This window comes from Nansenia antarctica (genome assembly GCF_963989245.1).
Source record: "Nansenia antarctica genome assembly, chromosome: 15".
Lineage (NCBI taxonomy): Eukaryota > Metazoa > Chordata > Actinopteri > Argentiniformes > Microstomatidae > Nansenia > Nansenia antarctica.
Window position 1 is genome coordinate 7,336,689 of NC_137685.1, and position 12,572 is coordinate 7,349,260.

A 12,572-nucleotide genomic window follows, 5' to 3' on the forward strand; every position below is an offset into this window, starting at 1 on the left:
CACGTTCAGAAGCTGTTTTTTTATTCCCCTGTCGACATAATCAACATAATATGTGGAGAGAATAGAAAAGTCCTCAAGAATAATGTTTGAATATTCCCTGAGTCACTGTACACATTGGGCCCCGGCATGAAATGGACTGTGAAATGAGGCACTTAACGTCCCGTCAGAGAGACAGTTGCACCCAGCCTCCACCCTCCTCTCTACATCTCCACCCTCCTCTCTACACCTCCACCCTCCTCCCTACACCTTCACCCTCCTCTCTACACCTCCACCCTCCTCTCTACACCTCCACCCTCCTCTCTGCACCTCCACCCTCCACTCTACACCTCCAGCCTCCTCTCTCCACCTCCACCCTCCTCTCTACACCTCCACCCTCCTCTCTACACCTCCACCCTCCTCTCTACACCTCCACCCTCCTCTCTGCACCTCCACCCTCCTCCCTACACCTCCACCTTCCTCTCTCCACCTCCACCCTCCTCTCTACACCTCCACCCTCCTCTCTACACCTCCACCCTCCTCTCTGCACCTCCACCCTCCTCTTCACCTCCACCCTCCTCTCTACACCTCCACCCTCCTCTCTACACCTCCACCCTCCTCTCTGCACCTCCCCCCTCCTCTCTATACCTCCACCCTCCTCTCTACAACTCCATCCCCCTCTCTACACCTCCACCCTCCTCTCTACACCTTCACCCTCCTCTCTGCACCTCCACCCTCCTCTCTACACCTCCACCCTCCTCTCTGCACCTCCACCGTCCTCTCTGCACCTCCACCCTCCTCTCTACACCTCCATCCTCATCTCTGCACCTCCACCCTCCTCTCTGCACCTCCACCCTCTTCTCTACACCTCCACCCTCCTCTCTGCACCTCCACCCCCCTCTCTACACCTCCACCTTCCTCTCTACACCTCCACCCTCCTCTCTGCACCTCTACCCTCCTCTCTACACCTCCACCCTCCTCTCTACACCCCCACCCTCCTCTCTACACCTCCGCCCTCCTCTCTGCACCTCCACCCTCCTCTCTTCTCCTCCACCTGCCTCTCTGCACCTCCACCCTCCTCTCTACACCACCACCCTCCTCTCTACACCTCCACCCTCCTCTCTGCACCTCCACCCTCCTCCCTACACCTCCACCCTCCTCTCTGCACCTCCACCTTCCTCTCTACACCTTCACCCTCCTCTTCACCTCCACCCTCCTCTCTACACCTCCACCCTCCTCTCTACACCTCCACCCTCCTCTCTACACCTCCATCCTCATCTCTGCACCTCCACCCTCCTCTCTGCACCTCCACCCTCCTCTCTGCACCTCCACCCTTCTCTCTGCACCTCCACCCTCCTCTCTACACCTCCACCCTCCTCTCTGCACCTCCACCCTCCTCTCTGCACCTCCACCCTCCTCTCTGCACCTCCACCCTCCTCTCTACACCTCCATCCTCCTCTCTGCACCTCCTTCCTCCTCTCTACACCTTCACCCTCCTCTCTACTCCTCCACCCTCCTCTCTACACCTCCATCCTCCTCCCTACACCTCCACCCTCCTCTCTACACCTCCCCCCTCCTCTCTGCACCTCCACCCTCCTCCCTACACCTCCACCCTCCTCTCTGCACCTCCACCGTCCTCTCTGCACCTCCACCCTCCTCTCTACACCTCCACCCTCCTCTCTACACCTCCACCCTCCTCTCTGCACCTTCACCCTCCTCTCTGCACCTCCACCGTCCTCTCTGCACCTCCACCCTCCTCTCTACACCTCCACCGTCCTCTCTGCACCTCCACCCTCCTCTCTACACCTCCACCCTCCTCTCTACACCTCCACCCTCCTCTCTACACCTCCACCCTTCTCTCTACACCTCCACCCTCCTCTCTACACCCCCACCCTCCTCTCTACACCCACACCCTCCTCTCTATACCTCCACCCTCCTCTCTACACCTCCACCCTCCTCTCTACACCTCCACCCTCCTCTCTGCACCTCCACCCTCCTCTCTACACCTCCACCCTCCTCTCTGCACCTCCACCCTCCTCTCTACACCTCCACCCTCCTCTCTACACCTCCACCCTCCTCTCTATACCTCCACCCTCCTCTCTGCACCCACACCCTCATCTCTACACCTCCATCCGGCTCTCTGCACCTCCACCCTCCTCTCTACACCTCCACCCTCCTCTCTACACCCTCTCTAACCAGTGTTAAATGTGTTAACCGTGTCTCTCATAAAAAAGAGATGCGAGATCTCATTAAGACTAATCAAACTAACAAAAGACTGACAAAACATTACGTTAATTAAATGAATTCTGCCAAACAAGATACATTTTTACGGCGTTCCCGTTATGAAGACGACGTGCTGTCTTCTACCGCATTAACGTTATCCCTGTCCATTACAACGTCACTCCTTCAATAATGGCTGAATGAGCCTGAGACAGTTGGAAGACAATACACAATCCACATGAGCACACTTGCTTTAGCAAACAATCAAAACAATACATCCCTGATAGCAACACGTGTCTCTAAGGAGCACGGCCCACAGTTCTCCTGAGTGACTGTTCCATCACAGGAACAATGACGGTGTAGCACAAAGAGCAGAACTCAAGACTGACAGAATGAGAGCTGTGGCACTGATTCTATCCGTAGAATCCTGGATATTTCTCCATATTCTCATATCCTCTCTGTGATTTTTCTCCATCTATTTATCGCTGCCTTTGTGACATGGTATTCTGATTGGATTGCTTCTCCCTCAGTGAATCAGCCTCATGCTGTTATGGAGAATACTTGTGTGCCGCCGAGTGTTCTATTTGTGTTCTTGTAATTCAGTAATTGCAGTAGGCGTTTGGTGGCCTGCTGTTTTGTATCCACAGTGCTGACCTCAGCCATCCCTGGATTGAAATTGACTCATTTATTCCGCTCTTTAGTCCAATAAAAGGAGTGTTGAGACGCCACCAGGTGACCCAGTACAGCTCTTATTACAGGGGCCACTCAAAAGCACTTGGTGGGTTTGGTGGCTGGGGCTTGCTGGGGTTGGGGGCTGGCCTGGGCCTGGGGCGGGGTTAGGGGCTGGGTCTTGCTGGGCCTGGCTGGGCCTGGGGACTGGCCTGGTTGGGGGCTGGGCCTGGTTGGGGGCTGGCCTGGTTGGGGGCTGGCCTGGTTGGAGGCTTGTCTTGGGCTAGGGCTTGGGCTGGGTCCGGGGTCAGGATGACTCCTCTCATGATTCACTGAAGTCCATTAGAGATGATTGGCTGTCGTCCCCTTCTCCCTAGCGTAGGTGACAGGCTGACAGCTCCAGCATGAGGATGTGGCTAGGGTCACACGGCAGCAGAACACACACCCACAGCAGCACACACACACACACACACACACACACACACACACACACACATACACAGCAGCACATACACACACACACACACACATACACAGCAGCACACACACACACGCACGCACACACACACAGCAGCACACAAACACACACACACACACACACACTCACAACAACACTGGTCTGCTAACTGCCCCTTACACACACATGGAGGTAAATAACTGCCCTGTACACACACATGGAGGTACATAACTGCCCCTTTGACACATGGAGGTAAATAACTGCCCCTTACACACACATGGGGTAGATAACTACCCTCAGACACACATGGAGGTAGATAACGGCCTCTTACACACACATGGAGGTAAATAACTACCTCCAGACACACATGGGGGTACATAACTGCCAGGTACACATACAAGTTTAGGAAACACTGTACTCTAGGGCCCTGTGTCAGCAGGTATTTACTAATGCTAACTACATGTGGTTACTATGGTTACGTTCTGGTACGGATCTCAATGACTTCATCATCAAGGTAACTTACCTACCTAACCTGGTACTACATGAATTCATCACCACGGTAACTATCTAACTGGTACTGTTATAGATGATAGTGTTTCCCCCAGAATGAATCAATTGAAATCACCAAGGTCTGTTCAGAATGGACAGTTGAAGAGATGGTTTATTCTCCAGCTGATCAGCGACTCACAGTTACTCATGCGACAATTGTGAGTGAGTTTCACTTCAGTACACAGCTCCTTATATTGTGGCTTCCTGCTGACACATGGGTATCAGCTGTACATTGCAAATCATTATTCTCCTGACAAACTTGTTGATCTGCTCTATAGAGAGCTCAAGAAACCTAGTCTCCCAAGTTACCATGGTGGACAGCCCCTGGCCTCTCTAGCCAGCGGTCTAATTCTGGCGTGGCGCCACATCTCAAATGACAGTAGGGTTCTGGTCAGTGAAAAACACATCATAACAGGTACTCACACATATTCCATAACTCCACCAAGCCAGTTGTGTGTAGTGCTGTATATGGAGGAGAGGCTGTTCATAGTAGTTATTGCCATTGTTTTGCTATTCTTCTTCTTCTTGTTTTCTTCCTTATTTATATTATTGTTGCGTTGTTGAGGAGTTGCTCACCTAAAACATTTTGCCACATGGTATCCCGTATATTGTATAAATCACTGTTAAACATTTGATTTGATTTGATTAGTATAACTGACAGAGCTGACTACCTGTGTGTTGAGGTCTGACTTGGGAGATTCAGTGAGGTGGGTGGATAAAGGGTTAAGTTGTCTTTTCCATCAATCTGATTGGGCCAAGGAAATAGTAGGATAATCATTCCAGCATGTGAGTGAAATACTATAACGTTCTACTACAACTTTCTACTACACCGTTCTACTACAATGTTCTTCTATAACATTCTGCTACAACATTCTATGACAGCCTCCCCTCTGTTAAGCTGCTATGTGGGTGTAATTATTGGAGTTATCTCAACATTAATTCAAAAGCACTAGAATCCAGTTCTCTCTGCTCCCACGGCCGAGCACATTAACACTGATATGATTAAACATGTGGATATCTGTCTCAACCACAGCCACCCACACTTGCATGTGTGTGCGTGCACACACACATACACACAGACACCATTAGACAACACACACACACACACACACACACACACACTTAAGGGGGTGGAGGCGGGAGAGAGAGAGTGTGAGAGAGAGAGAGAGTGTGCGTGCGTGCGGTTAGACAGAAAGCTCTTTTCAGATCCCTCTCCCCCTCCGTGGGTGTTGAGTCTCTGCTGTGGGGGAGGCTGGTGTTGTGCGGAGGCAGATATTCAGCTCCAGGATTAATGAAAAGCTCCGTCTCTGTCTTAGTCATAAAAAGAGCATTTTCCACAATCTATTTAACACCGTGCATACCGAGGGCTCACATTAAGGCACTGTTGACTTGTGCCTCGCCTACAGCCGTGCTTTCTGATGCGTTCAGAGCTGCTGCTGTGATGGTACAGCCCCCCCCCCCCCACCCCTTAGCCTCCGTATCGAGTGTCAGGCATCTCTTTGTCTCAAGCTCCTCCACCACCATGGGAGGGAGGAGAGACAGACAGCACCATGAGAAGTCAAACAAAGTAGCTACAGAACAGAAGAGGAAGCTCTGTCTCTCTCTTTCTCTCTCTCTCTCTCCCCGTTAATCATTTAAACCACTGAGCAAGGCAGGGCAGGGCAGGGCGGGTCTGGATTGGGGAGACAGCCAGGCCAGTAATGGGCAGCAGGACAAACGGTTACAGTGAGATGGTGGCGAGGCCCGAGGGATCAGGGGGTGTGGCCAGGGGGCCAGGGGGCGTGGCTGGGAGTCAGGGGGCGTGGCCGGAGGGTCAGGGGTAGAGGCCCCATTGACGTTCCAGGAATCACAACTTCACCAAAGCACACACACACACATTCACTCCCCCCTTCCCACCCACCCTCAAACACACACACACACGTCCACTCCTCCCCCCCCCCCCCCCCCTTCCCTCTTGTGTCAGCGATTCCTGTCGTGAGTGGTGGTGACGTGCCTCCCGGAGCTTTTAAAAGGCTGTTAAAGGTCCTAGTGCCCCTGCCCGCCCCCCCCCACCACCCCACCACCACCCCCCTACTCCCTGACCGCCCCTCTGCCCTGCCCCCCCCACCCAGCACAGAGCCCTCCAAGCAATCACAAGTTTCTCAGGATGTCAGCTAGCGTTAGCATAGCCCCCTGACGCTCGTGATCCAGGCTGGCTGGGGAACTGGGGCATAGCAGAGGCACTCAGCCGCTCTCTCTCCTCTCCCTCTCTCTCTCCCACCCTCCCCTCTCCCTCCCTCTCTCTATCTCTCTCTCTTTCTCCCACCCTCCCCTCTCTCTCTGCCCCTCTGCCCCCCCCCTCTCTCTCCCCCTCCCTCTCCCTTTTTCTCTCTCTCTCCCGCCACGCTGACCTTTGAGGGCCTTTGGGGGAGAGCGAAGGAGGCGGGTGGGCGCCGGCTGTGACTGACGTCGGGTGTAATCCTCAGATGACTGGCTGCTGTCGACAGAGCAGAGGAATGCTAGAGGATTGAGACATAAATGTCATCCGGCGAATGTTGTTGTTTTTAAGGACAGGACCCCCCTTAGAGTTTAGAACACCCATGTGCCCCGCGTCCTCCTTCTCCTCCTGCCCCTCCACTTGCTCCTCCTCTCCTCCTCACCAGGGCTCTGAGGAGGGCAAGGAAGATCATGGCCGACCCCTCCCACCCCGGCCACGGCCTCCTCACCCTGCTTCCCTCTGGAAGAAGGTTGCGGCTGCCTAAAACTGTAAAGGACCGCCACAGGCACAGTTTTTTCCCCTCAGCCGCCAGGCTGATAAATGACTCTGGCTTCCCCCCCTGCCCCCCGCCCCCAAGTCTGCTCAGGACTGAATATGCACTGGACCCATTGAAAAACTCTGCACTGCACTTTATATATATATATATATATATATATATATATATATATATATATATACAGCACTATCCAATGCATCTGTCCTGTGTTGTCCTGTTTTTGCATTTGTTCTTATCCATGTATACTGTACATGTGAAAAAAGCATAAACGCACTTACTGTTTGTAAGTACTTATTTGTATAGTATAGTATAGTGGATAGTGTACATAGCCATTATTTTATGTAAACCAGCTCTTTTCCCTTCTTGTTTTTAGTTTTTTTTTCCTAGCACCAGGGGAGCCCCCCCTCCCAAATGTCGTTGTTTGGTACCTGTACTATATCAATGACAATAAAGACCATTCATTCATTCATACTGTAATGCCAAAACAAATTCCTATATGTGTCAAGCATAATGGCAAACGTTATCTGAATCTGAATCTGAATCCTGTCCTCCTGTGCTGTCTAGTTCAGGTTGGTGATGCTGGAGATCTCAGCTGGCAGCCATGGGCCCCTGGGTGGGCCTGGGGGAGTGGGAGTGTGTGTGGGGAGGGGAGGGGAGGGGGGGGGAGGCTGACAGACAGGTTGATGAACACCTTTCATTAAGATGTTAAGTCTCTGACTACCAGAGTGCACACGGGTCTTCACGTCACCTGACCTGATGGGAAAGAGAGAGAGAGAGAGAGTGTGCAGCTGAGCCCCACCACAGATGTACGCTGGGAGTGTCCACACAGTAGAGACTCCAGGTGCACCCTGGGAGTGTCCACACAGTAGAGACTCCTGCTCCCCCCTGGGAGTGTCCACACAGTACGTGACGTTAGAATTATAAGGTTCTATCTCAATCTTTGGTCAAAATTTAGTTTTTTACATAATCTGATCCATTAGGTGTTTATTAATGCCTGTGTGGTGTTATTTTTTAAAAATGTTGACATTTTTGAGTTAGTAATTAATCAAATACAAAGGTTCCATCTCACAGAACATAACAGAATGTAAAAACTTTGACGCTCAATATCTCTGAACTGCCCTAAACGGAGATAGAACCTTATAATTTTAACGTCACAAGTAGAGACTCCTGCTGCACACTGGGAGTGTCCCACACAGCTGAGGTCATGTTTAATAGCAGTGCATCAACACAACCTCAGCCACGTCTGCACGCCGCTCTCAACATCTGATGAAATAATGATGTCATGGCTGTGTGTGTGTTTGTGTGTGTGTGTGTGTGTGTGTGTATATGTGTGTGTATGTGTGTGTGTGTGTGTGTGTGTGTGTGTGTGTGCGTGTGTGTGTATTGATGTAGGCGGCTGTTCTCTCAGGGACGTCAACGGTTGTCAACATTTACATTTTTGGCATTTAGCAGACGCTTTTATCCAAAGCGACTCACAGCAACACATTTGACTAAGTAAGTGAATCATCTATCCATCAGTCATAGCCAAGAAAAATTCATCTGTGCTGGACCTGGGGCCATTGGCAGTCGTAATGCTAGAAGAAGAAGAAGAAAATGTTTTTATTATTTACAGTAGAGAAACTGTACAGGGGGGTAGAGGGGGTAGAGGGGATGTAGAGGTCTCAAGAGGTATACAGTTAAGTACGTTTTCCCTTCATCAATGACTCATAGACAGGACATAAAGATGAGAGATGGAATATGATGAGGATCAGACGCCCTGCCAAGATGAGAGGAGATGAATGATTCACCTTCTCCCCCGATCTGTCATAACCATGGCGACAGGCCTAATAATGGGGCAGGGTTCCGTGCGGCTCCCAGGGTAACGGAGTGGCGGAGAGTGGGACAGTCATACCTCAGTAAAGCCCAATGCACACAGCGTGCGATTTCTGTTGCACGTCAACATTCCATTTTGAAGTTTGAATGGAAGTCTATGAGAAAATCGCATCCCAATGCACACAGCCCCGATTTTAATCGCACGGCGAAAATTCGATTCCATTCATGACAACAATGGAAGTTGTCGTGCAACAGAAATCGCACGCTGTGTGCATTGGGCTTAACACCTCCCCTCTGACAGACAGACAGACATACCTCAGTAACACCTCCACTCTGACAGACAGACAGACAGACAGACAGACAGACAGACCTCAGTAACACTCTGACAGACAGACAGACAGACATACCTCAGTAACACCTCCACTCTGACAGACAGACAGACAGACAGACAGACAGACAGACATACCTCAGTAACACCTCCACTCTGACAGACAGACAGACAGACAGACAGACAGACAGACAGACCTCAGTAACACTCTGACAGACAGACAGACAGACATACCTCAGTAACACCTCCACTCTGACAGACAGACAGACAGACAGACAGACAGACAGACATACCTCAGTAACACCTCCACTCTGACAGACAGACAGACAGACAGACAGACAGACATACCTCAGTAACACTCTGACAGACAGACAGACAGACAGACAGACAGACATACCTCAGTAACACTCTGACAGACAGACAGACATACCTCAGTAACACCTCCCCTCTGACAGACAGACAGACAGACAGACATACAGACAGACAGACAGACAGACAGACAGACAGACATACCTCAGTAACACCTCCACTCTCACAGACAGACAGACAGACAGACAGACATACCTCAGTAACACCTCCACTCTGACAGACAGACAGACAGACAGACAGACATACCTCAGTAACACCTCCCCTCTGACAGACAGACAGACAGACAGACAGACAGACAGACAGACAGACAGACATACAGACAGACAGACAGACATACCTCAGTAACACCTCCCCTCTGACAGACAGACAGACAGACAGACAGACAGACAGACATACCTCAGTAACACCTCCCCTCTGACAGACAGACAGACAGACAGACAGACAGACATACCTCAGTAACACTCTGACAGACAGACAGACAGACAGACAGACCTCAGTAACACCTCCACTCTGACAGACAGACAGACAGACAGACAGACATACCTCAGTAACACTCTGACAGACAGACAGACAGACAGACAGACAGACAGACAGACATACCTCAGTAACACTCTGACAGACAGACAGACAGACAGACATACCTCAGTAACACTCTGACAGACAGACAGACAGACAGACAGACAGACAGACAGACATACCTCAGTAACACCTCCACTCTGACAGACATGCCCGATTCTTTTTGATTAGATAAAATATTTTTTTTACATTTCTTTCTTTAGCAGACACTCTCATCCAGCAACTTGCATTCGTCTGAAGTCAGTGAGGCAGCTCTCCATCACAGTCAGTCAGACAGCTAGACATCACAGTCAGTCAGACAGCTAGACATCACAGTCAGTGAGACAGCTAGACATCACAGTCAGTGAGACAGCTAGACATCACAGTCAGTGAGACAGCTAGACATCACAGTCAGTGAGACAGCTAGACATCACAGTCAGTTAGACAGCTAGACATCACAGTCAGTGAGACAGCTAGACATCACAGTCAGTGAGACAGCTAGACATCACAGTCAGTGAGACAGCTAGACATCACAGTCAACGAGACAGCTAGACATCACAGTCAGTGAGACAGCTAGACATCACAGTCAGTGAGACAGCTAGACATCCCAGTCAGTGAGACAGCTAGACATCACAGTCAGTGAGACAGCTAGACGTCACAGTCAGTGAGACAGCTAGACATCACAGTCAGTGAGACAGCTAGACGTCACAGTCAGTGAGACAGCTAGACATCACAGTCAGTGAGACAGCACTACGTCACAAGTGAGAAAGACGTTTTTTAAGAATAAATGTTGTAGGTGTTTTTGTGGTGTGTTGGGAGCAGGGGAGGCTGGCGGAGGTAGAATTCGGAGGACCGGCTCATTGCAATCCATGCAAAGGAATGAGATCAAACACTCTGATTGATAACAATTCAAATTCGGGACATAAATTCCATCCACATTTCCTCCACAGAAGGTTAAAGGTTAACAATACAGATTCATAGATTCACACATCCAGCACACAAAGTTAAAAGTTCTGACTCAAAGTGTCCAGAGGAACATCCAACCTGTTGAAAGAGACGTCCTGGTTTGTGGCCGGACCTCTGCTGCTGCAGCCAGCCGTGTGTTTGTGTTGCGTGTACCAACTGTGTAGGGACTGCTGTGACATCTTGAAGATAGTGATCAAACAGCCTGATCCCTCAGTAAACACTCGTGTCTGGAGTTCTGTAGTCTCCCGGAACATAGCTTTCACATAAGCCCAGCCCCCCCCCCACACACACACACAAACACGCACACACACAAATACCAGCACACCTCCGACACACACACACACACACACACACACACACACACACAGACACAAACACAAACACAACCCCCCCCCCCCACACACACACACAAACACAAACACAAACACACACGCACATACCAGCATCGCCACCCACACACCCACACACGTGCGGTAATCAACCCAGGTCAGTGGTCGAGTAGCTGGGCGGACATCATGTCCACCCCTTTACTACTATCTCCATGACAACTGGAGCCTTTGATTGTGAGCCATCATTCTTCTTCTTCCCAACCCTCTCCCCTCCTCCTGACATCTCCCCTCCTCCTGACACGGACAGTGTGTAACACTGCTGTCCCCCCCAGCAGTGACAGACTGTATCTACAGAGTCGGTTGGCCGTTTGTGTTAGTCAGTTAGTTATATATGAGTGAGGACGTTGAAGGATTGTGTTTAATTATTCAGGTGTTTCCTCCTGCTGTGTTGGTTGCTGGGTAGAGAACCTCCTCGCCCCCCTGGAAGGCAGCGACTGTTAAAACTGTTCGTTGACGGTTACCACGGCGCCCCGGCACACTACGGAGACCGTTGAGAGGCAGTTCCCAGTGTTGCCGCACACACACACACACACACACACACACACGAGCGCACACACACTGCAGCCACACACTGCAGCCACACACACACACTCACCGCAGCCACACACCCACACACACACGCACACGCACACACACACACACACACACACACACTGCGGCCACACACACTCTCTCTGCAGCCACACGCACGCACACACACGCACACACACACACACGCGCACACACACACACACACACACACACACACACACACTGCAGCCACACACTCTCTCTGCAGCCACACACACACACTCATCGCAGCCACACACACACACACACACGCACACACACACACACACACACACACTGCAGCCACACACACTCTCTCTGCAGCCACACGCACACACACGCACACACACACACACACACGCACACACACACACACACACACGCACACACACACACTGCAGCCACACACACTCTCTGCAGGCACACACACACTCTCACACACACACACACACACACACACTGCAGCCACACACACTCTCTCTGCAGCCACACACACACACACACATACAAACACACACACACACACACACACACACACACTGCACCCACACACACTCTCTCTGCAGCCACACACACACTCTCTGCAGCCACACGCACACACACACACACACACACACGCACACACACACACACACACACACTCACACACTGCAGCCACACACACACTCACTGTAGCTGTTCATGAGAGAGCCGATGGATGGGATGATGATGATGTGGGCGGCGGTGGAGCTTTCGGCGCTAGCGGAGGAGAGACACCTGATGAAGGGACAGAAGCGAGGCTCGTCCTATCGCACGGTCCCTCATCCCCGGGGGGGCGGGCCTTCAGAGTGGGCCACTAACGCCCGGCGAGACAGACGGGACCAAGCGGATTTCCCTGTTGATGGGTTAATGACCCTTCATTAGGAGAATGATAAACGCCTTCTCCTGAATGACAAACAGGAAATCAACCCTCGGCATGTTTCTGTGGTTATCTTTTAATT